Genomic DNA, 23,811 nt, shown 5'->3' on the forward strand with positions numbered 1-23,811 from the left:
CTCATGTAATCACCAAGGTCCTCTAAAGTGGAAAGGGAAGGCAACAGAGAGTATTAGAGATGGTTTGTGAAAGAGATTGGACCAGTCATTGCTGACTTTGACAATGAATGGAGTCCATGAGCCAGGAATGGAGACAGCCTCTAGAAGCTGGAAAAAGCGAGGAAATGAATTCTTCCTTAGAGTCTCTAGAAAGGAACACATCTCTACTACACCTGGATTTAACCCAGTGAGAACCATTTCAGACTTCTGAACTACGAAACTAAAAGATAAATTTGCATTGCTTGAAATCACTAAATTCATGGTGATTTGTTACAGCCACAGAAAATGAATACATTCCTAGTCCTACCCAAGATAGTCTGCAGTATAATGTCAATTTTATCTGATGAGATTCCTGGGGCAGAGATAGTTCTAGGGCAAGATTTTCCATGAACCCTGGTAGGAAGTCACAGTAAAATGGGTGTCTAACACACTGGACCTTTGCAGGCTCAATGCCTGTCCTGCCAACCCACACACCTGAGTGGCCTAGTCTAGCTTAGTCACACTCTGGGTCTCTGTTCATGCTGTGGTCGCTACTTGCAATGCTCTCCCCACCCACCAGTCCCAATAATTATATCCTTGGGCCCAGTAATCTTCTATGTGTCCTGGAAGGCCCAATCACACATTACTACCTCCATGAGGCCTGCCATTTCCACTGTTTTCATCTAGGCTTCTAGGGGGAGGCATTGATTTTTCTTTCCTTTGTAGCATGTTGCTGACATCAAGCTATACATGATTGCTTTACTGTGAAACGTAACTATTTGGTTTGTCTTGGTTTGGTTCCTTTACTTTGCTGCACAGCAGGAAGGCACACATTACTCCTTCCTCCTGGGAAGGTATAAAAGTTAAGCCCTCACTGCCCCAGATAAGAGGAAAATAGTTTTCCATTACTAAAGCTTCAGGCTTTGAGTTAAACAGATCTGTTGTAAATAAGATAAAAGGAGGATTTGAGGAGATACCACCCCTGAAAGAAATAAGAGGGGGAGGTAAGATTGCCTCAGAACTAAAGAGAGACCAGGGAAAGAAATTACCAGAATCATTTGAACAAGTTGTCCATTGCGATAATTTCCAAGAGCTGCCTACAGAAAGTATCACAAACCGGGGGGCTTAAAACAATAGAAGATGTATTCTCTCAGATTCTGGAAATCTTGATTTCTCCTGAAATCAAGGAGTCAAGAGGGCCTTGCTTCCTCAAAAGGCTCTAAGAGGAGATCGTTCTTAGTCTCTTCCAGTTTCTGGCAGCCACAGGCATCCTTGTAGAAGCCTAAGTACAAGCTCTGCCTTTGTCTTCACGTGGCTATCGTCCACCTTTGTGTCCAAATTCCCACCATGTCTGGCTGTGTGTACTCTACTCATAAGAACATCAGTCATAATAGACTTAGGACCCAACTTAATTTTGCATGACCTCATCTTAACTAAGTACATTGAAAAAGACTACATTTCCAAATAAGATCACATTCTGAAGTTCTAGATGGACATAAATTTTAGGGGAACACCCTTCTACCGGTACATCTACCAAGGAGACAGACTTGCTGCTCTGGGATAAAGGCCTGGTTTGTATTCCCAAGGACCATGAGAGAGATGGACCCTGCTGTAAGATCAAGGTGTCTGCCTCAGAGAGAGAACTAGTAGGCTGGGACGCAGTCTGGGACTTTTCTAACAACACCTGAGAGGACTTTAATAAGAAACTCCCCATCAGCTGCCCTCAGGAGTAACACTATCCATGCCACCAAATTTTGTTTCGTCCAATTCTGCTCACCCCATGTCAACAATCCCCCACAAGGAAGTCAAAGAAAGAAGGGGAGACCCCTAGGCACCTAACGGAGTAGGGACAGAAAGTCCTCTTATTCTGCTCCCACAGTTACATTATGACTTCCATAGGTCCCCACAGTCCTACCTTCATGGGTCTTTTCCTCCTTAAGAAATCTCAAAATTTTATTTTACAGCTGCTTTGATAGAAAGACAAATTTATTACTATTACATATTCAAGCATTTCTTTCAACCTAACATTTCCCCACCCTGATTTTAAAAGAAATTCTCACATTTTCATGGGCCCCTAGCAGTACTGTGGGCTCCAGGCATGGTGCCATGGTGCCTGATAAATGAGTCGGTCCTGGGTGCTGTAGAAATGAATAAATTCTGCTTTGAGCTGTGATAGGGGTGAATGACATCTCCATACAGCATGTGTTTTTTTTTAATATTTTTCTTTTATATCATATATATTTTTTGAATATGCAGTTAGTGCTGTGGACAATTTGTCTCTATCTGATATCCCCTTAGTGTAGTGACACATTCAATCAAGTCCAGGTTGCACTCATTTGCCAAACACAAGGCTAAGTGCTACAGAGACAACCCATGGCATATCATAGATTTCACCAAATGTTTGTCAATCAGGTCAACAAGCAAAAACTATCAGAAAACCATACAACTGAAACATAGCTTTTAAGCCAAGGTTTTTCTAGGAATTTCTAAACAGGGTTCATGTCTTCGGCCCGTTCATCAGAAATATTCTACCTCCTGAGTGAGACTTGTGTAGAAATGAAACATGAGATGTATGCACGAGAGCATTACTGGATGTTCAGCTTCTCCATTCTCTGCCAATTACCATCTAAGTGAACTTAACTATGTAAGAAAGTCACTTCCATCACTCAATGTCTAGTATAAATTAAAATTCACTTAAAGTTTCCTTTCATTGTACTAAGTGGATGATTGTGAGCAGGCTACAAAACAAAGTACTCAAATCACTGGCTTCTACTCCATTAAGATGAAAATGTTCTACTGAGTGTCATAGGAATTTACTCTTACTCTTGAGTCAGTCAGACAACATATGCAATTAAGTGTTGCTTAATTGAATTGGGAAACTAAAAGGGAAATAGAGGGTTCGTCAATTTAAGGGTCATAAATTTTTCTTGGGGAGAGAGAAAATGCATATATTTAATATCTTAAAAATAATGACCAAAATATTGAGTCATTAAAAAACATCTATATAAAATACATAATCTGGTTTTATTAAGATGAGCTGGCATAACTGCTCTGCATGCATCTTTTTAAAATCAGATGTGCCCTCTTCTTTCCCTCAAAGGCCCTCTCCACAGTCAAAGCCAGCAATGTTCTCTTCTAGGCTTTGGAACTCAGTGGACACTCTTCAAGCTAAATTGTAATCTATGTGCCCTCAACCAGACTGAGAATTCTTTGCAAGAACTCCATAATGAACAGAACAGTAAGTAAGAAGAGTCTTGCACAAAATAGACACTTAAGACCAGAAAAATAAATGCATAAATGAAGCATGAATAAATTAAAATTTTGAATTTACAGAAAAGATCATCAGGGCAGGACATAAACCTAAAAGGATAGAAAACAGGGACTCAACTAAATACTTGTCTATAAATGTTCATAGCAGCATTATTCTCAATAGCCATAAGGTCAAAGCAACTCAAGTGAGTTCTATTACATGCTACAATGTGGATGCAATTTGAAAACAGTATGCTAAGTGAAATAAGCCAGACATAAAATGACAGATACTGTATGATTCCGCTTATATGAAATATCTTCAATAGGCAAATCCACAGAACCATAAAACAGATGAAAGGTTATAGGGAGTTAGATGGTGAGGGAGGGATGGGGAATTACTACTTAATAGGTATAGTGTTTCTGTTTGGGATGATTGGAATTTTCGGAAATAGTGGTAATGGTTGGTCAACATTGTGAATATAATTAATGCCACTGAATTGTGGGCTTAAAATGGTTTAAATAGCATATATATAGATGACAGACATATAGATATAGATATATAGATAGATTCACAATAAAAATATTGACTAAAAATAATCAAGATGATATTTCTAGTACTATATTCACCCTATAAAAGGAGGCTTTATGTAATAGATTTCATAATTGCATTCTCCTGGACTGTGGTTGTCAAATTTGAGTATATATACTAATTATGTACAGAGTTTGTTTAAAATTCAAGGCCCTAGAAACTCCCCTGAGAAGTTATGATTTGGGTAGGTATGGGGTTGATTACAAAAACGTATCCTTGAACAATCAAGTCCAATGTCTGATAAACACTTTGATAAACGCTATTCTAAATAGCAGGTTTTTCCATGGTGCAGTTGATAGAAATTTTGGTTATGAGTCCCTTTTAGAATTCTATCTTGTTTATACAATGAAAGAATGATCACAAAAGTGACTTAAAAAACAACAATAATTTGGTTGAGGAAATCATGGTGTAGTGCTGTGCTACTGAAACTTTAGTTTGTGTGTGAATTACTGAGGGATCTTATTAAAATACAGATTCTGATTTGGTGGGTCTGAGATGGGGCCTGGAATTCTGCATTTCTAAAAGATGTTGCTGGTAGAAAATTGCACTTTGAGTAGCAAAGAAGCATTTCCTCTCTTGCTAAATTGTGAAATATGATACACTTGTCTTAAAATATTTCCAAGCCAAATGTGTTCCTTGGACAAATGAACATTTTTGTTACTTTATGCTGTAGCTCACTCTTGAAAAATATAATATTGCATTGTAATATAAAAACTGTGACAAATCATGCAATAAGGAAACAATACATTTACAATACTTTTAAATTCAGAAAGCTTACTTTTAAGCAACACTATTAACATCCCAGAAATTGACATTGCCCAGTGTATGAGACATTTCTTTTTGTCACTTCAGATTCTCTCAGCCCTATGCCATATTCCAGCCACTGCTGTGTTTACAATTTCCTCAGAGGCTCTGACCTGAAGTGCGCTCTGACAACACTCCTTGGACCTTCTGCTGGTTTAGACATCACCATTCCCAAAGGAGGAGTGATTCCACGGGGAGACATGGTTCCATTGAACTGAAAGTTCAGACTGCTACCTGGCCACTCTGAGCTCCTCATACGCTGAGTCAACAGGCAAAGGAGGGGCTTAATCTCCTGGTTGGGGTTTCTGATCCAAATGACCAAGGGAAAATAGAACTGCTACTACACAATGGACATAAAGAAGAGTTTTCCCTGAAAATGGGAGATCCCTTAGGATATCTCTTAGTACTGTCATGCCCTGTGATAAAGTCAATGGAAAACTGCAAGAATCAAATAAAGACAGGACAACAAATGACCCAGAATGTTCAGGAATGAAGGTTCGGCTCACCCCAAGAACCAAAGAACCATGGCCAGCTGAGATACTTGCTGAAGAAAAAGGGAATGTGGAGGAAGGTAGTATGATACAACAGCTGGCTATGATCATGTGACCAGTTGCAGAAATGATGACTGCAATTGTCATAAGGTTTTTTCCTCATATTTTTATGACAATGTTTGCATATATATATATACATATATATAGCAGATATCGTTGCTTTCTGTCCTCTCTTAACACATTATATTTAAGTTTATTGAGTTATGTTCACATAGCATATAATCATTCAAAGTTAACAATCAGTAGTTCACAGCAGCATCATATAATTGTGAATTCATCACAGTCAATTTTTGAACATTTTCAGTACTCCAAAAACAATAAGAATAAGAATTAAAATAAAAGTGAAAAAGAACATCTAAAACTTCCTATACTTCCTATCCCCCTATTATTTATGTATTTTTGTCATTACTTTCTTACTCATCTGTCCATACACTGGACAAAAGAAGTGTCAGTAGCAAGGTTTCAGAAACACACAGTCACATGATAAAAGGGATATAGTTATATAATCACCATCAAGAATCAAGGCTACTGGATTATAGTTCAGTGGTTTCAGGTGTTGTACTCTAGTTACTCCAATACACCAAAAATTAAAAAGGGATATATGTACATACTATATAACAATAACCTTTAGAATGACCATTTGACTCTATGTGAAATCTCTCACCAACTGAAACTTTGTTTCATTTCTCTTTCCCCTTTTGTTCAAGAAATCTTTCTTATTTCCATGATGCCAGGTCCCAGCTCATCCTGGGAGTCATGTCACATATTGTCAAGGATATTTACACCCCTCAGAGTCTTGTTCCACATTGAGGCTTGGGCAGTGACTTCAACTGCCGAGTTGAATTAGAGAGAGAGGCCACATCTGAGCAACAAAAATGGTTCTCTGGGCTGACTCTTAGGTATAATTATAAGTAGGCTTAGCTTTTCCTTTGCACAAATAAGGTTTATAAGGGCAAGCCCCAAGATCCAGGGGTTGGCCTATTAAATTGGAAGCCTCAAATGCTTGTGAGAATGTCAGGTCTTTTCCAGATGGGGAAGTTTAATATTTCCACACTTTTCCCCAGTCCCTCAAGGGGACTTTAAGAATGCTTTTTAATCTTCTGCCCAGATTACTCTAGGATGTATCAGGGCATCACATTAATCTGTACAAACCAAAAAGACCTCACTCCATTTTTAAGGTTCCATGTAATTACGGTGTTTGAATAAATTGACCATACAAGTTAAATTATATAGTGTGTTACAGAAAATATAAATTTTGCACCAAATAAATATCTCTTTCTTTGGTCTTCCACAGAAATTGAAGTTTTAAAATACAGTCAAGATCATCCTTTACCCTTTAGTTTCATTTATCTTAGTCCTAACCAGATCAGCTTCATTTGTATCTCTAATTGAAGTCTGATCTCTTCAGCATTTTTTAACTGTTGCTGTATCAGGTAATGCTGACTTTCATAGCAGCAAAACTCTAGCCCTGAGTCTCAGGTATCACACAGATACCCGAAGTTCCAGGGAATGACTAGGTATACAGAAAGAACTCAGCACCTCAGAATTTAGAAATAGCAGTTACAATTTAGGAATAGATGTGACTGCTGTTTGAGCTTATAATTAAGGAAACTTTACAATAAGCCCTCCCCTGATAACCTATGCTCTCGAGTTCAATTCTCAGAATTTGTACATTATAGTTAGTACATAACAGGAAGGTATTATAATATCTGTCTTTTCACTTCTGGCTTATTTCAGTCAACACATTGTTCTCAAGTTTCATTCATCTTTTGGCATGCTTCACAACTTCATTCCTTCTTGCAGCTGCTCAATGTTCCATTATATGTATCCACCACAGTCAGCTCTTCCATTAGTCAATGCATCCTTAGGCCAACTCCATCCACTGCAAATGGTGAATACTGCTGTCCTAAACACCAGTGCGCAAATGTCCATTTATGTCCCTGCCTTCAGTTCTTCCAAGGATATACCTAATAATGGGGTTGTAGGATCATATGGCAACCCTATACTCAGTTTCCTGTGGAACTGCCACACTGCACTCCAGTGAGACTGCACGATTTTACTTCCCTACCAATAGTGAATTAGTACATCTCTCTCTCCACATTTTCTCCAGCACTTTTAATTTCTGTTTATTTTTAAACAGTTTCATTCATACACCACACATTTTTTCTTAAGCAAACAATCAATGGTTCCTGGTATAATAACATAGTTATGCATTCACCCCCACAGTCTATATGAGGTCATTTCCATTTCTTCTGTAAAGAAAGGAAAAGAAGAAAAACATGAAGACTAAAAAATAAGAATAGGTGAAATTAAAAGGAGAAACAACAGCAAAACTAAAAATACCCTACTGCTCTCTTATTTCCCCCTCCTATTGACATTCAGCATTGGTATATTGCCTTATTTACATTTAATGGAAGCATATTCAGTGTTTCTGTTAACTATAGACACTAGTTTTCTTTGACTGTATTTTTTCTGTATATCATCCCATTTTCAACACTTTGCACTGTTGGTATTCATTTGTTCTCCCTCATGTAAAAACATTCTTATATTTGTACATTTAATCATCATCACTACCCACTCTAGGTTTCACTAAGTTATACAGTGCCAGGCTTTATCTTCTAACTTTCCTTCTGGTGTCATACATTCCCCTAGCTTTCCTCATTCAACTAAACTCACACTCAACTTTATGCAGTGTACTTACAATATTGTGCTACCATCATATAGTACTGTGCTATCCATTTTTGGGTCTTTATAATCAGTCCTGTTGAATATTCTGTACTCCTTCAGCATCCAGTGACCAATCTCTACCTTCTTTCTTTCTCCTGATAGTCTGTGTTTTCACCATCAACTCTTTAAGTTCACTCATTAATGCTGGTTTGTATTACTGAGACCATATAATATGTGTCCTTTTATTTCTGGCTAATGCCACTGAGCATAATGTCCTCAAGTTTCATCCATGTGGTTGCAGAATATCATGTTATTCTGATATATATTATTTTCTTCTCTCTTTTTACCCTTACTGATAGTCCATATGCCTATACTCTTCTCCAGACACTCTCTCCTGTCTTTTTGTATCTGCCTGTAGTGTTTCCTTTAGTATTTCTATAGAACACAAACTCTCTGTCTGTCTTAAAATATTTTAAACTCTCCACTTTTGAAGGACAGTTTTGCTGGATAGAGAATTCTTGGTTGGCAGTTTTTCAATTTCATTTTCTTAAATACATCATACCACTATCTTCTCACCTCCGTGGTTTCTCCTGAGAAATCCACACATAGTCTACTGAGCTTCCCTTGTATATGATGGATTGTTTTCAGAATTTTTTGTCTTTTGTTTGGACAATCTTATTATTAGGCATCTTGGAGTAGGTCTATTTGGATATTTCAGTTGGGAGTTGTCATGGTCAGGTTTTTGTGTCAACTTGGCCAGGTGGTGGTACCCATTTGTCTGGCTGGGCAAGTGCTGGCCTGTCTGTTACTATAAGGACACTTCATAGAATTAAATCATGATCACTTTGGCTATATCCACAGCTGAGTGCATTTGTAATCAGCCAAAGGGAGTGTCTTCTGCAATGAGTGACATTTAATCTAATCATTGGAAGGTTTTAAGGAGGTTTTGGAAGAGACAGTCTCTCTTCCTGCTTCAGCCAATGAACCTCTTCTGTGGAGTTCATCCAGACTCTCCATTGGAGTCATCAGCTTCATACTGTACTCTAAGGATTTTGGACTCTACATTCCCATGGTTATATGAGATACTTTTCTAAATTTTATATCTACAGATATTTCCTGCTGATTCTGTTTCTCTAGAGAACCCTAGCTGACACACCATATAATTCATCCAAGGTATACGATCAGTGGTTCACAGCATTATCATGTAGTTGTGCATTCATCACCACAGTCAATTTTAGAACATTTTCATTACTCAAAAATAAATAAATAAAAATAAAAAAGAAGATCCCCAAACAGCACATACCCTCTATACCCCCTATTATTATCATTATTGTTTTTATTTTATTACTCATCTACCCATACACTGGTAGAGGAAGTGTCCGGTCACAATGTTTTTACAATCACATGGTCACATGATAAAAGCTATATTATACAACAATTAAAGGTCAAGGGTATGAATTACAGTTCAACAATTTTAGGTATTTCCTTCTAGCAATTATAATACACTAGGAACTAAAAAGAAATAGCTATATAATGAGTCAGTCATAATCATTTGTTAAATCTTAATTTCATACATGTATACACATACATTTGAAGCTTAAGGGCTAAAAACCCATTCCTGATTAATACCATTAAGTAAAGGATGCATAACATATATTCTAGTTTGAAAGCTACCAGAAAAAGCTTTTAAAAACGGGAATTTAACAAGCTACTAACTTACAGTCCTAAGGCCTAGAAAATGTCCGAATTAAGACAAGTCTATAGAAATGTCCAATCTAAGGCCTCCAGGGAAAGATATCTTGGTTCAAGGAGGCTGATGAAGTTCAGGGTTTCTCAGGCACATGGTGAACACAGTCAGGGTTTCTCTCTCATGTGGAAAGGCACATGGTGAACAGGGGGTCATCTGCCAGTTTCTCCCCTGGCTTCCTGTTCATGAAGCTCCCCAGGAGGTATTTTCCTTCTTCATCTCCAAAGGTAGCTGGTGGGTAGACTCTCTGCCTCTCGTGGCTATGTCATACTGCTCTCTCAGAATCTTTTGCTTTCTTCAACATGTTTCCTCCTTTATAGAATTCCAGCAAACTAATCAAGACCCACCTGAAATGGGTGGAGACACATCTTACTTAATCTGGTTTAATAACCATTATTGATTGAGTCACATCTCCATGGAGATAATCTAATTAAAGTTTCCAACATACAGTACTGAATAGGGATTAGAAGAAACAGCTGCCTTTAAAAAATGGGATTAGGATTAAAATATGGCTTTTCTAGGGTACATAAATCTTTTCAAGCTGGCACAGGGGTAGACTGTGCTTCTTGAATCAGTAGTTTTATGTCTTTCATAAGAGTTGGGAAATTTTCAGGAATAATTTCCACCATTATTCTTTCTGCCACTTTTTCCCTTCTCTTATCTTCCTGGGAAACTCATAACAAATGTTCATACACTTCATGCTGTCATTCAGAACCCTGAGACTCTGCTCATCTTTTCCCATTCTTTTCCCTATCTGTTCTTTTCTGTGTAGAATTTCAGATGTCCTGTCCTCTAGTTCACTAATCCTTTCTTCTGCCTCTTCAAATATGCTCTTGAAGATCTCCATTATGTTTTTCATCTCTTCTGTTGTGCCTTTCATTCCCATAAATTCTGACATTTGTTTTTTCAGCTTTTGAGCTCTTCTTTATGTTCACCCAAAGCCTTCTATCTAACTTTCATACCTTTTACCATATCTTTCCTCAACTCATTGATTTGATTTCTGAACTGATTTATCATGTTTGTTTGAACATTAATTTGTGGTTTCAACTCCTGTATCTTCTTTAAAGTATTAGTTTGTTCCTTTGACTAGGCCATATCTTCATTTTTCCTAGTATGACTCATATATATATTTGGTGCCTACACAGCTGATTTCCTTCATTAGTTTATTCTGGGGGTCATTTTTACTCTTTTCCCTAGGGCTTTTTTTTTTTTATTGGTTAGCTTTGTTCTGTATCTTTACTTTGGTATTCAGTCCAACTTATTCTAGACCTCTAACATACCTTCTGTTTAACTGGTCAGAATTTTATAGCTCTTGTTTTCCTGGTTCTTGTTCTGCCTATATGGAACCTATTTTTTGAGGCGGTTCTCTCCAGATATGATCAACCCCATTCAGATTTTCCAAGACAAGGCAGGCCTAGGTCTCAGAAGGAGGGTGTAATCAGTATCAAGTTTCCCTGAGGATGAGACCCAGCAGGTTTCTGACTTTCCTGTAGACTCTAGGCTCTGTGCTTTTCTTATCCTGTCCAGCAGGTGGTGCTTATCAGCCCACAGCTCCCTACAGGTGTGAAGTGGTGTATAGACTTGAATTCTCAGCCTGCCCAGGGAATGGTTGAGATGGAGTCTGAGGTGGAAGGCAAGCTCAAGCTCTTCCTGGTTCCCAGACCCTGGGGTCTGAATCCTCTTAACCAGGGCTGCCACTTGAGCTGGACTTCACTCTCCCTTTCCTCAGGGAAGATAAGCCCTTTAGGGAACTTTCTCCTTCACTTGAAGTGATAGGTCTCCCAGACTATCTTAACTCTGTCCATGCCTTGATCAGTGCTGACAATTCAAAATGCCAGGGCTTCTTTAATGAGATACTTAGAATACTTTTTTAAAAAGGAAAAAAAAGAAAAGAAAAAAGAAAGAAAAAAACAAAATATAGTAAAATAAAATCCCTTTTCAGAGCCAGTCCCTAGACCTCAAGTTTTGCCAGTCAATTGCCAAAGTTGGTACCTAGCTCTCTGTGCCCCATAGCTTGGACACAGCTCTTTTCCAGTATTCTGAGCTTGACCACCTCCTTTTTCCATCATTGCTATCCCTGCTTTCCCTCTTCCAGGGTTACTTTTCTGCTTTCTTTGGGTTTATCTGAGCTCAGAGCCTGAATTCAGCAGCCCAAATTTGTTCATTAAAACCATAATTAGAGTTTGATTGAGCTGCTTTCTGATGTTCCTAGTAGAGAGGGCTTCTTTTTCCCATGAAGAAGTGTCTCCAAATTTAGCCTACCATGCTAGTGGGGGTGGGGAGAGGCACCAGCCTCTGGAGTTTGGGGGCTTTATTACAGTTCTGTGCTATGATCTCAGCCCTTCTGCCCATTCCAGATTGGTGTACAGTACAATGTGTGTCCAGTCACGGATGTCTCCCAACAGTTGTTCCAGACAGTTCCTGGCTATTTCTTAGCTGCTCTAGAGAACTAAATAAATTCTACACATCCCTAGGCTGTCATCTTGCCATGCCTCTCTCTTAACCCCTTATTATCTAACTTAAGTTGTATTAACTTTATGTCATAGTATTGAAGTTACAAGGATACAAAGTAAAATGGGCATGCATCTTTTACTGGGGAAAAGATTAGTGCATTTTTGATTGTTTACAAGGCAGTTGTATGATTATTTTATTGTCTTTTTTTAAATGTTAAACATGGTTTAAGGAGACATGCGTGGATGCCAAGTTGACAAGGGGTCTACTGTGATGGTTAATTTCATACACTGACATAGCTAGACTATGATGTTCAGTTGTCTTGTCAAGCACTGGTATACCTATTACTGTGAAGATTTTCTACAGATGAAATTTGCGTCTATAATCAGTTCTTTGCATCTACAATCTAAAAAAGGTAAAGTGGGTAATCTCCATATCCAATCAATTGAACATTTTTAAGGATAGAATTGAGAGTTTCAGAGGGCTGAAGAATAATTTTTTATTGAACCTTAACCAGAATCTCCAGCCAGTCATTTTCCCTGGGGAATTCAGACTAAGGTTTTACAGACATTATTAGCCTGTGTCCTGCTTTACAGGGTTTGGACTTGCCAGCCTCCAAGACTATGTGAGGCAATTCCTTATAATAAATCTCTTTATGTACACACACACACACACACACACACACACACACACACACACACACACAGACATATCCTGCTGTCCTGTTGGTTCTGTTTCTCTTGAGAACCCAGCTTACTTTCTGCCTTGGGGTTTCTTTTATGTGGCTATGCTGGACAAGAGCCCAGTGGAGTCTGCTTGGTGGCACTCCTGCATGGGCAGTTCGGAAGTACAGGGCGATAAGTACTGTGCAGTCATCCTTGTCCAATAGGTGATGGATAAAAGTTTTCTCCTTTCATCCCCCAGACAGACATTTCTAAGACCATTTTCATAAGATTCCTCAGAAGTATCCATGGTGTGAAAAACCAGACATCTGTAATGTGGCCTACTTGATAGCACAGTGTTGACCCTTTGTTTTAGTCCAAGTATCTTGGATCACTTCTCAAATAAAATGGCATGAAATGTAGCTAATCTAAATTTAGTTGTTGCTGTAAATATAAGATTTGCACTGGATTTCAAAGGCTTTGTATGAAAAAAATATGTGAAATGCCTTAATTCTTTTTATTTTTTATATTGCCATAATATTTGCAATATGTTATGTTAAGTGAAATATATGAAGATTAATTTAACCTGTTTCATTTTGTTTTTTACTTTTCTTAACAAGGGTACTAGAAATTTACAATTATATTTGTGTTTCATATTGAGTTTCTTTTACAGAGTGCTGTCTTCTATGGTGTAAATGATCCCAAATCTGCCCAACAAATCCCCTTCCCTTTTACTTAACATCCATGTGGTTTGAGTCCTAGGAAACAAAGATACCTAAGCAGTAATTCTACTTGAATGATAGATATTATGCAACTTTTCATTTTCTCTCCATGTTAACTCACCAACTCGTGTAATATCAACTCAGTTAGTGCAATGCAAATAAGACAAATCATAGCTGACAGCAATCCTCTAAATCTTTAGTTCTCAGCTCTTGTTGAAAATCAGATAGGCACTGATTTGGGTAGTTGGACAGAGTTTTTTGTTTTTGTATTGTTTTTAAATTCGAATTGTGGGGCTTAATTATAGACCAAGTCAGGCTGGATCTCAGATGGATAGTATGTTTTAGGAACTCACCAGGGTAAGGTAATATAAAGCAGGTGTAGAATCAATGTCTAAATGGGTATAGGCAGCTCACCTTAACATCAGATGAGGGGAAATGTAACTATTGATGGAAAACTCGGAGGATCATTACATCCCACATAGTTGCTTCTGGTCATCTAAGGCTATGAAGTTTTGCTCAATTCTTGCACAATTATGATCAATATTTATTAGTAAAATTGATTTATTTTCCCAGCTGGCAGATTGTTGATGTTCTTTCCTTTGGCTTAAACTGTATACTGTATTCCATCCTATGTAAGGAGTGTAGAAGGACTTTCCAGAATTCCTGTCTTTCTACCCAGTTTAGTCATTTAGCATTAATGTTTTAAAAAGTAAAATATGAAAGACTTTCTCTTGATAAAGGTAATGGCTCATCTTAAATTTGTTGAAAATTTCTGGGAAAGGGAAGGTGTGGAAACATCAACAATCTCACTCTTTCATGCCCCAAGTTTCATTTTTTTTAATGCACACATATATCACTTGGTTATTAAATATACAGTTTTCTTTCAAAAAATTATAATTATTTTATGATTGGAAGCTTGCTTAGATATGTTGATAGGATAGTCCTTTAAAGAAGTGCTTCTTAAATTTTTTGTTCATTTGTTTATTAGAAAAAAATGTGGGTTTATAGAAAAATCATGTAGAAAATAGAGTTCCTATATATACCTTCCCTCACACCCAGAGTTTCCCTATTATTAACAATTGTCATTAGTTTTGCAATTTTTTAACAACTGATGAAACAATGTTGTTTAATTATACTATTAACTAGAGTCCATACTATTATATACTATTAACTATAGCCCATTAGGGTTCACTGTTTTGTGTTGTACATTCCAATTTTTAAAGAATCTTCATTCCAGTAGCACATATGCAACCCATAAATTCTCCCCCTTCACCACATTCAAGAATATAATTATATTCACAATGTTGTACTGCTACTGCCACCATTACTGATATTTTTCTATCACCCTGAATAGAAACATGTACAACTAAGCATGGATTCCCCATCCCTTACATTTACCCATTCCCCTGTTAACCTGTATTCTAGTTTCTGATTCTGAATTTTCTTATTCTAATTATTTAATATCACTGACATCACACAATATTTGTCCTTTTCTGATTGGCTTATTTCACTCAACATGATATGTTTAATGTTCATCAGTTTTGTCCTATGTTTCATTCTTATTGACAGCTGAGTAATATTCCCTTGTATTTATATATAATTTTAATTTATTTGTTCATTGGTTGATGGACACCTTGATTCCTTTCATTTCTCAGCAACTGTGAGTAACGCTGCTATGAACACAGAAGTGCAAATGTCTTTTCAGGTCCTTGCTCTCAATCTCTTCAGGTGCGTGCCTAGCAGTGGGATTGCAAAGTCATATGGTAATTTCTATACTCAACTTTCTGAAGAAATGCCAAACAATCTTCCACAGAGAATGTGCTGCTTTACCCTCCCAACAACAATGAACAAGTGTTCCTATTTCCCCATATCCTCTTCAACACTTGTTATTTTCCAATTTTAAATAGAAGCCAATCTCATAAGTATGAAATGGTATCTCACTGTTGTTTTGACTGGCATTTCTCTAAAGCTAAGGATGGTAAGCAGGTTTTAATGTGCTTTCTGGCCATTTGCATATCTTCTTTGAAGAAATGTCTCTTCAAGTATTATGCCCATTTTTAATTGGGTTATCATTTTGTGTTGAGTTGTGGGATTTCTTTACATATTAAACCCTTATTGGATAAGTGATTTCCAAGTATTTTTGCCCAAAAATAAAATAAAATAAAAATGAAATTTCTGGTGCACAAGAATTTCAATTTTGATTAAGTCCCATTTATCTATTATTTTCTTTTTCATACAGGTTTTAGTGTAAAGTCTAAGAAATTATTGCCTAACACTTTTCTATCTTTCTTTGTAAGATTTTTTTTTAAGTGTGTTTTTTATATTTGCTAATGCTTTTCTATGTTTCCTTCTGGAATTTTTTGTAGTTTGGTTCTTATCTTTAGGTATTTGGTCCATTTTGAATTAATTTTTGTATGTGGTGTGAGGTAGGGGTTCACTTTCAGTTTTACAAATGTATATCCAGTTTTCATTGCACCATTCGTTGAAGAGATCATTCTTCTCCATTTTAGTGGAATTGACACCCTTGTCAAAAGTCAATTGGCCTGGGAAGGCCACAGTGTCTCAGCAGGCAGAGTTCTAGCCTGTCATGCCAGAGACCCAGGTTCAATTCCCAGTGCCTGCCCATGCAAACATAAATAAATTAATAAAACAAAATACTCAATTGGCCTGGAGTGGAGTTGCCATATGGTTCTACAACCCTGTTGCTAGGTACATACCTGGAGGAGCTGAGAGTGGAGACACAAATGGACATTTGCACAGTGGGGTTAATGGCAGCGATGTACATGATTCACAATAGATGGAGATGGCTTAAGAGTACAACAACTGAGGAATGGAAGGGGAAACTGTGGTGCATACATACAATGGACTACTGAGAGGCTGCAAGAAGGAATGAAATTGTGAAGCATGCAATCAAGTGAATGAAACTTGAGGACAGTATGTTGAATGAAATATCAACAACGAAAAGACAAATGTTTTCATGCCTTACTCATATGGACTAGCTATAATATACAAACTCAGAAATTGAAGTCAAAAGGATAGGCTATCATGTTGGGGCCTCTTGTGAAGGGTCCTAGACTCTCAGCTCTTACAGTAGTCACATCTATTCTGGGGTTATGACTGTTATTTCTAAATTCTGAGATATTGAGCCATTTGTGCATAACCTGGTTATTATTGGAAACTTCAGTATTTATGTACCGTTGAGACTCAGAGTTAGAGCTCTGAATCTATGAAAGTCAGTATTAGCTCACACAGGAATGGTTAAAAAAGTTAAAAAAATGATCACACTTTGACTAGACATATGAATGAAGTTGATTTGTATAGGACTAAGGTAAATCAAAATACAGGGTAAAGGATGATATTGTTCATATTTTAAAACTTCAATGACTGTGTGAGACCAAAAGAACAGATGTTCATTAGGTGTAAAATTTATAGTTTTGGTAGTGTGTTATATAATTTAACTTGTGTAGTCAGTTTATTTTAACACCATAATTACATGGAATCTTGAATAGGGCTTGAGATCTTGTTGGTTTGACCAGGTTAGTGTGATATCCTGATATATCCCAAAGTAGTTTGGACAGAGAATTAAAAAGTATTGGAAAAGTCCCCTTGGGGAACTGGGGAGAAAGGAAGAAATATTAAACTTCCCCATCTGGGGAAGACCTGATGTTCTCATGAGCAATGGGGGCAATCCATTCAATAGGCTGAGCCCTTGATCTTGGGGTTCACTCCCATGAAACTTAATCCTGCAAAGGAGAAGCTAAGTCTACTTATAATTAGCCAAGAGTCACCCCCAGACAACCTCTTTTGCTGCTTATGTGTGGCCTCTCTCTCAAAGCCAACTCATCAGGTAAACTCCTTGCCTTCCCCCCTACTAGGGACATGACTCCCAGGTGTATAAATCTTCCTGGCAAAGTGGGACAGAACTCCTGGGAATGAGCCAGGGCCTGGCATCATAGAATTGAGAAAGCCTTCTTGGCCAAAAGAGGGAAGAGAGAAATGAGACAAAATAAAGTTTCAGTGGTTGAGAGATCTTAAATAGAGTTGAGAGGTCATTCTTGAAGTTGTTCTCATACAAACTTCAGCCGTTTCTTGTAAATTGCCAAAACATGCCAAGCACCAACCATCAGTATTTCTGAAAACCCTAAAGAATACCTTGGGCTCTGTCTAAGATTCTAGAAGTTTTTCTTAGAAATGTTATTTTTTCAAAAACTTATGGCTTCCAGATTGTTCCTATTCCAGATAAGCCCTGAAACCTAGAGTTAACAGTCTCTCCAAGAACATCAAATAGTTGTATTCCTCTGTCTTATAAGGTTAGCACCTCTTTCCAGCACAAAGAAGTCAAAAAGGTCATTGCCCAGATATCCTTGAAGATTGAGAGTATGATCAAACAAGAGGGAGGAAGTATAACTGAGAAATTAGGATTACACAAATGAGTATGACTACTGACTTATTATACAGATATTTATTTTTAGTTTCTAGTGTATTAGAATAGCTCAACTTAAATAGAGTTGAGAGGTCATTCTTGAAGGAAATACCTGAAATTCTTGATATGTAATCCAGTAACCTTGATCTTTGATAATGACTGTATAACTATATAGCTTTTATCATGTGAGCAGGAGATGGTAAAATCCTGACTGACACTCCCTTTATCCAGTGTATGGGTAGATGAATAAGAGAATAAAGACAAAAATAATAATAATTGCAGATATAAGGGGTATGGAATGTTTTGGGGGTTATTTTTTATTTTTTATCTCTTTTTTTTAGTAAGATAAAGATTCTAAAATTGATTGTTGTACAAAAAATCAATTGGGCATGGATGTGAGGGCTTTTTTTTTTTGAACTCTCAATTCAATTTTATTGGTCTATTTACCTATCCTTATACCACTATAATGTTGCTTTGATGATTAAAGCTTTGTAATAAAATTCAAAATTTATTTTAAAAAGTGTGTGTCCTCCAACTTCATTCTTCTTCTTCAAAGTGATTTCAGCAATTCAGGGCAATTTACACTTTCATACAACTTTGATGATTGGTTTTTCATATATGCAAAAAAGGCTGTGGGAACTATGATTAGGATTACATTGAACCTGTAAATTGCTTTGAGTAGAACTGATGTCTTCATGATATTTAATCGTTCAGCCTATGAACATGGAGTGCCTTTCCATTCATTTAAATCTTCTTTGATTTCTTTGAGCAATGGTTTGCAGTTTTTTATGTATAATTCTTTTATGGTTAATTTCATTTATTCCTATATCTATGTTTCTTGTAATTGTTATTGAATTTTTCTTCTTGATTTCATCCTCAGATTGTTAATTTCTGGTGTAAAGAAATACTACTGATTTTTAGGTGCTGTTTTTGTACTTCATCATTTCACTGAATTCATCTGTGAGCTCCAGTAGATTTGTTTTAGATTTTTCAGGATTTTCTATATAAAGGTATACCTCAGACATATTGTGGTTTGGTTCCAGACTATCAGAGTAAAGTCAACATCACAATAAAGTGAGTCACAGTAATATCTGATTTCCCAGTGCATATAAAAGTTATGTTTATATTATATTATAGTCTAGTAAGTGTACAGTAGCATTAGGTCTAGAAAACAATGACCATACCTTAATTAAAATGTGAAACAGAGACAAAAAGTGAACATGTGGCATTGAAAGACTTGCTCAATAGAAGGTTGCCATAAATCCTTAATTTTTAAAAAAAACAAAAAAAAGCAATATCTGCAAAGTGCAATAAAGTGAAGTGCAATAAAATGAGGTATGCCTTTGAACAAAGTTTGATTTCTTCTTTTCCAATTTGTATATCTCTTTAATTTCTTTTCTTCTTCTTAGTCTTCTTTTTTTTTTTTTTTGGCCTAATTGCTCTAATTAGATCTTTCAGTATAAAGCTGAATAACAGGAGTAACAGTAGGCATCTATGTCTTTATTTTAGAGGGAACAATCTAGAGTTTTCAAGATTGCATATGATGTTAGCTGTCAGTTATTTATATAAGACCTTTATCATGCTGAGGAAATTTCTTTTATTCCTAGTTTTCTAACCCCTTCTATGATGAAGAGGTACAAGACTGGGTCAAATGTCTTTTCTTTGTCAAATGAGATGACCACATGTTTTTTGTCCCTTTGTTCTGTTAATGTAGTGTATGATATTAATTGATTTTCTTATGTTGAACCACAGTTACATAACAAATACCCTTTATTATGTTGTAAAATTATTCTAATGTGTAGTCCTAGGAATTTGTCCATTTCATCTAGATTTTCTAATGTGGTGTCATACAGTTGTTCATAGTTACCTTATCATCCCTTTTATTTTACTGAAGTTGATCATAATGTCTGCTCTTTCATTTCTGATTTTAATTATGTATGTCCACTTTCTTTTATTCTTTGTCATTCTAGATAAAGGTTTCCTGATTTTATTGATATTTTCTGTGAACCCACTTTTAGTTTGGTTGATTCTCACTATTACTTTTGTGTTTCCTATTTCATTATCTCTGCTCTCATTTTTGTTCTGTTCTTCCTTTTGTTCACTGTGGGTTTAGCATGCTCTTCTTTTTTCTAGATCCTCCAGTGGTAGTTAGGTACCTGATTTGAGATCTTTCATCATTTAGTGCTAAAAATTTCTCTCTCAGTACTGCCTTTGTTATATCCCATGAGTTTTGGTTCGTTGTATTTTCATTTTCATTTCTTTTAGATATTTTCTCATTTCCCTTATGAATTCTTCTTAACCCACTTATTTTTTAAGAGTATGCTTTTTACTGTTCATATATTTGCAAAGTTTTCAGTTCTTCTTCTATTAATGAATAATGAAAGCTGAATAACAGTGGTAACAGTGGGCATCTATGTCTTTATTTTAGAGGGAAAGCTTTCAAGATTGAACATGATGTTAACTGTCAGTTATTTATATAAGACCTTTATCATGTTGAAGAAATTTCTTTTTATTCCTAGTTTTCTAACTCCTATGATGAAGAGGTGCAGGACATTGTGATCAAGAGGATTCTTCATATGATTTCAATATTTTAAAATTTATTCAGACTCATTTTGTAAGTTAACCAGATTATGATCCATGAGCACTAGAGAATAATATATACACCACCACTGTTGGATGTGGTGTGGTATGTATTTCCGCTACGTCTCATTTGTTTATACTATCATTCAAGTCTTCTATTTCCTCATTGCTCTTCTATCTTGAGGTTCTGTCCATCATTGAAAGTGGTGTGTTGGTGTCTCCTACTATTAATGTAGAGCCATCTATTCCTCCCTTGAACTCTTTCAAATATTGGTTTCATATATTTGGAGGTTCTGCCATAAATAGGTGCATATATATTTGTAATTATTATGCATTCTTGTTGAATTGACCTCTTTATCAGTATACTGTGTCCCTCTTAATATTTTTTACTTAAAGTCTATTTTATCTCATTTATCTCATATTACTACAGTTACCTTAGCTCTCTTTTGGTTATGATTTGCACAATATTGTTTTTTCCCATTCTTTCACTTTCAACCTATTTGTGTCTTCTAATTTATAATGTGTTTCTTGTAAACAGCATATTTCTAGGTCATGATTTTTAATCCATTCTGCCAATCTCTCCCTTTTGAGTGTAGAGTTTAATCCATTTACACTTATAGTAAGTCTTGATAATGCAGGATTTTATTTTGCCATTTTGCTGTTTGGTCTTTGAATGTCTTCAACTTTTTTCCCTCAATTCTTCCATTGTTGTCTACTATCATACATATTTGATTTTTTTATAGTGCATGATTTTAATTCCTGTGCTGGTCTGAATCTGTGGCGGACCCCAGAAAAGCAATGCCCTTTGATCCTCATTCAGTATTGCTGGGTGGGAGCATTCTGATTGTTTAAATGAAGATGTGACCCACCCAATTGTGGGTGGTAACGTTTTGTTAGATGATTTCCATGGAGGTGTGTCTCCACCCACTGAAGGTGGAGTTGCTTGCTGGAATCCTTTAAAAGAGGAAACACTTTGGAGAGAGTCCATTTTGGTAGAGCCACGAGAAAGCCAGCAGATACCACCATGTTTGCCATGTGCCCTTCCAGCTGAGAGAAAAACGTTGAACATCGTCGGCCTTCTTGAACCAAGGTATCTTTCCCCAGATGCCTTAAATTGGATATTTCTATAGACTTGTTTTAATTGGGACATTTTCTCTGCCTTAGAACTGTAAACTAGCAACTCATTAAATTCCCCTTGTTAAAAGCCGTTCTGTTTCTGGTATTTTGCATTCCGGCAGCTAGCAAACTAGAACAAGTCCTTTCTCATTTTGCTCTGTATATATTTTTCAGATCTTTTTGTGGTTTTAATGGGGCTTATATTTAACCACCTAAATCTATAATAAACATGTTTGATATGATACCAACTTAACTTCAATAGAATGCACACACACTGTTTCCATGCCCCTCAGTCCTCCCATGTTATAATCATCCTTGTTAGAAATATTATGTTTATTCATTGTATGTCTCAAAATATAGATTTATTATTACTTTTTTATGCATTTGCATTTTAGCCCCTGCTAGAGATTAAAAGTGGAGTTACATACCAAAAAAATAAAATACAATAATATTAGCATCTATAATTACCCATATACTTACCTTTACCACAGGTCTTTTTCTTTATGCCACTTTGATCCACTGTCTAGTATCTTTTCATTTCATTATGAAAAACTCCTTTCAGCATTGCTTTTGGGTAGGTCTAATGTTAACAAACTCTCTCGACTTTTGTTTATATGGGACTGTTTTACTCTCTCCACCTTTTCAGAAGACATTATTGTCAGGTATTTTGGTTTGTGGTTGTTTTCTTGCAGCACTTTAAATATTTCATCCCACTGCCTTCTTGCCTCCATGGTTTCTGATGAGACATCACCACTTAACTTTATAGGGACTCCTTTGCACAAAACTCATTGATTTTTTTTTTTCAATATGGAACACTTCATGAATTTGTGTGTCATCCTTGCACAGGGGCCATGCGAATCTTCTCTGTATCATTCCGATTTTAGTATAGGTGCTGCCAAAGCGAGCACAACTCATTGATTTTTTTCTTGCAGTTTTCAGGACCCTCTCCTTGTCCTTGGCATTTTGTCTTTCATTGACTTTGAGAAGTTCCTCTACCATTTGCCCCTTCTCTTTTTCTTCTTCTTGCACACCCATAATGCCTATATTGACATGCTTGATGGTATCTCACAAATTTCTTAGGCTCTGTTCACTTACTTTTTTTCTTGTCCTCAGCCAATGAATCATTTCACTGTCCTATCTTTGACCTCACTGATTTTTTCCTTTGATTCAATCTGTTGTCAAATCTGTCAGTTGAATTTTCCATTTCAGTTAGAGTGATCTTCAACACTAGTGTTTCTGTTTCTTTGTTTTAATTTCTAACTCTTTACTGAGTTTTCCATATTGTTCATTCATCTTTTTCCTGAAATCCTCTTTTGTTTTAGTCTCCTGGATCATATTGAGGATATATATATATTTTTAAAGTCTTTGTCTGGTATGTCCAGCATCTGATATTCCTCACTGATGGCTTCTGTGTTTTATCTTGTTCACCTGGATGGGCAATCATTCCCTACTCCAGGAAACGTTTGTCTTATAATCTTTTGTTATATATCATACAGTTTAATATTTTCAAGTGTTATTGATGGGATTTAGTCCCTGAGCTGTCTGTTCTTTAAGCCAGTGGTATGACAGAGATTTCCTTGAGTTACAGGATAGAACAAAAAAAACAAACCAAAGAAAAATATGCCTTTCAAGACTATGTAAATAGACTCTACATTGTCTTATGTCTTCTTCTTCAGAATTTATCACCCCACACCAAGAAGATCTGCCCAAGGCAAAATTGAAGTGCAGGGTCCTCTCAGTTTTTCTGCGCCTGGGGCTCATCCTGGGTTAGTTCTAGCTCCTGGTCTTAGGAATTTCTCCATTTAGAGGAATTCAAATGCTCCCTTTAATCCATTTGAAACTGAATTTCCCCTCCAGTGTACTCTATTGTATGACTTAAAATAGTAATCATTTGTTCCAAGCTACTTTGATTAAACAGTTTCTTATACTGCTTTAGCTATATACTGCTTCATCTATCGGCAAGCTGTTTCTTTCCCTACAGGGCAAGGACTGGTAGGGCAAACCAGAGAGGAGCGTCAGTCTTTTAGACTGCTACCTGTAGATTGGTATAGGCATACAGGTATCTCAGTGTGTAATAGGAGTTATTTGTTTCCTCAGGAATGGGGGCAAGTACCTACAATATGAGCAAAGGGTGGATCCACAGCTCAACAGAAGAAAGTGGAGAAGGGGCCAGCAACTTCTTCTACCATTTTATCAAGCCAAGTTTTCTTAATTCAAGTTATGTTTTCTTAA

General features: G+C 36.5%; 1 protein-coding gene and 1 non-coding gene across 2 annotated transcripts in view; both read right to left on the reverse strand.

The window, feature by feature from the left end:
* Positions 1-23,811, reverse strand: part of GRM7 (glutamate metabotropic receptor 7) — a 1,019,804-nt gene that overhangs the window by 840,612 nt on the left and 155,381 nt on the right.
* LOC143647432 (U6 spliceosomal RNA) lies at positions 22,381-22,487 on the reverse strand. The gene has a single exon (XR_013158059.1). It is a non-coding gene; the product is annotated as a U6 spliceosomal RNA (small nuclear RNA).

This window comes from Tamandua tetradactyla, chromosome 9, assembly GCF_023851605.1.
Source record: "Tamandua tetradactyla isolate mTamTet1 chromosome 9, mTamTet1.pri, whole genome shotgun sequence".
NCBI lineage: Eukaryota > Metazoa > Chordata > Mammalia > Pilosa > Myrmecophagidae > Tamandua > Tamandua tetradactyla.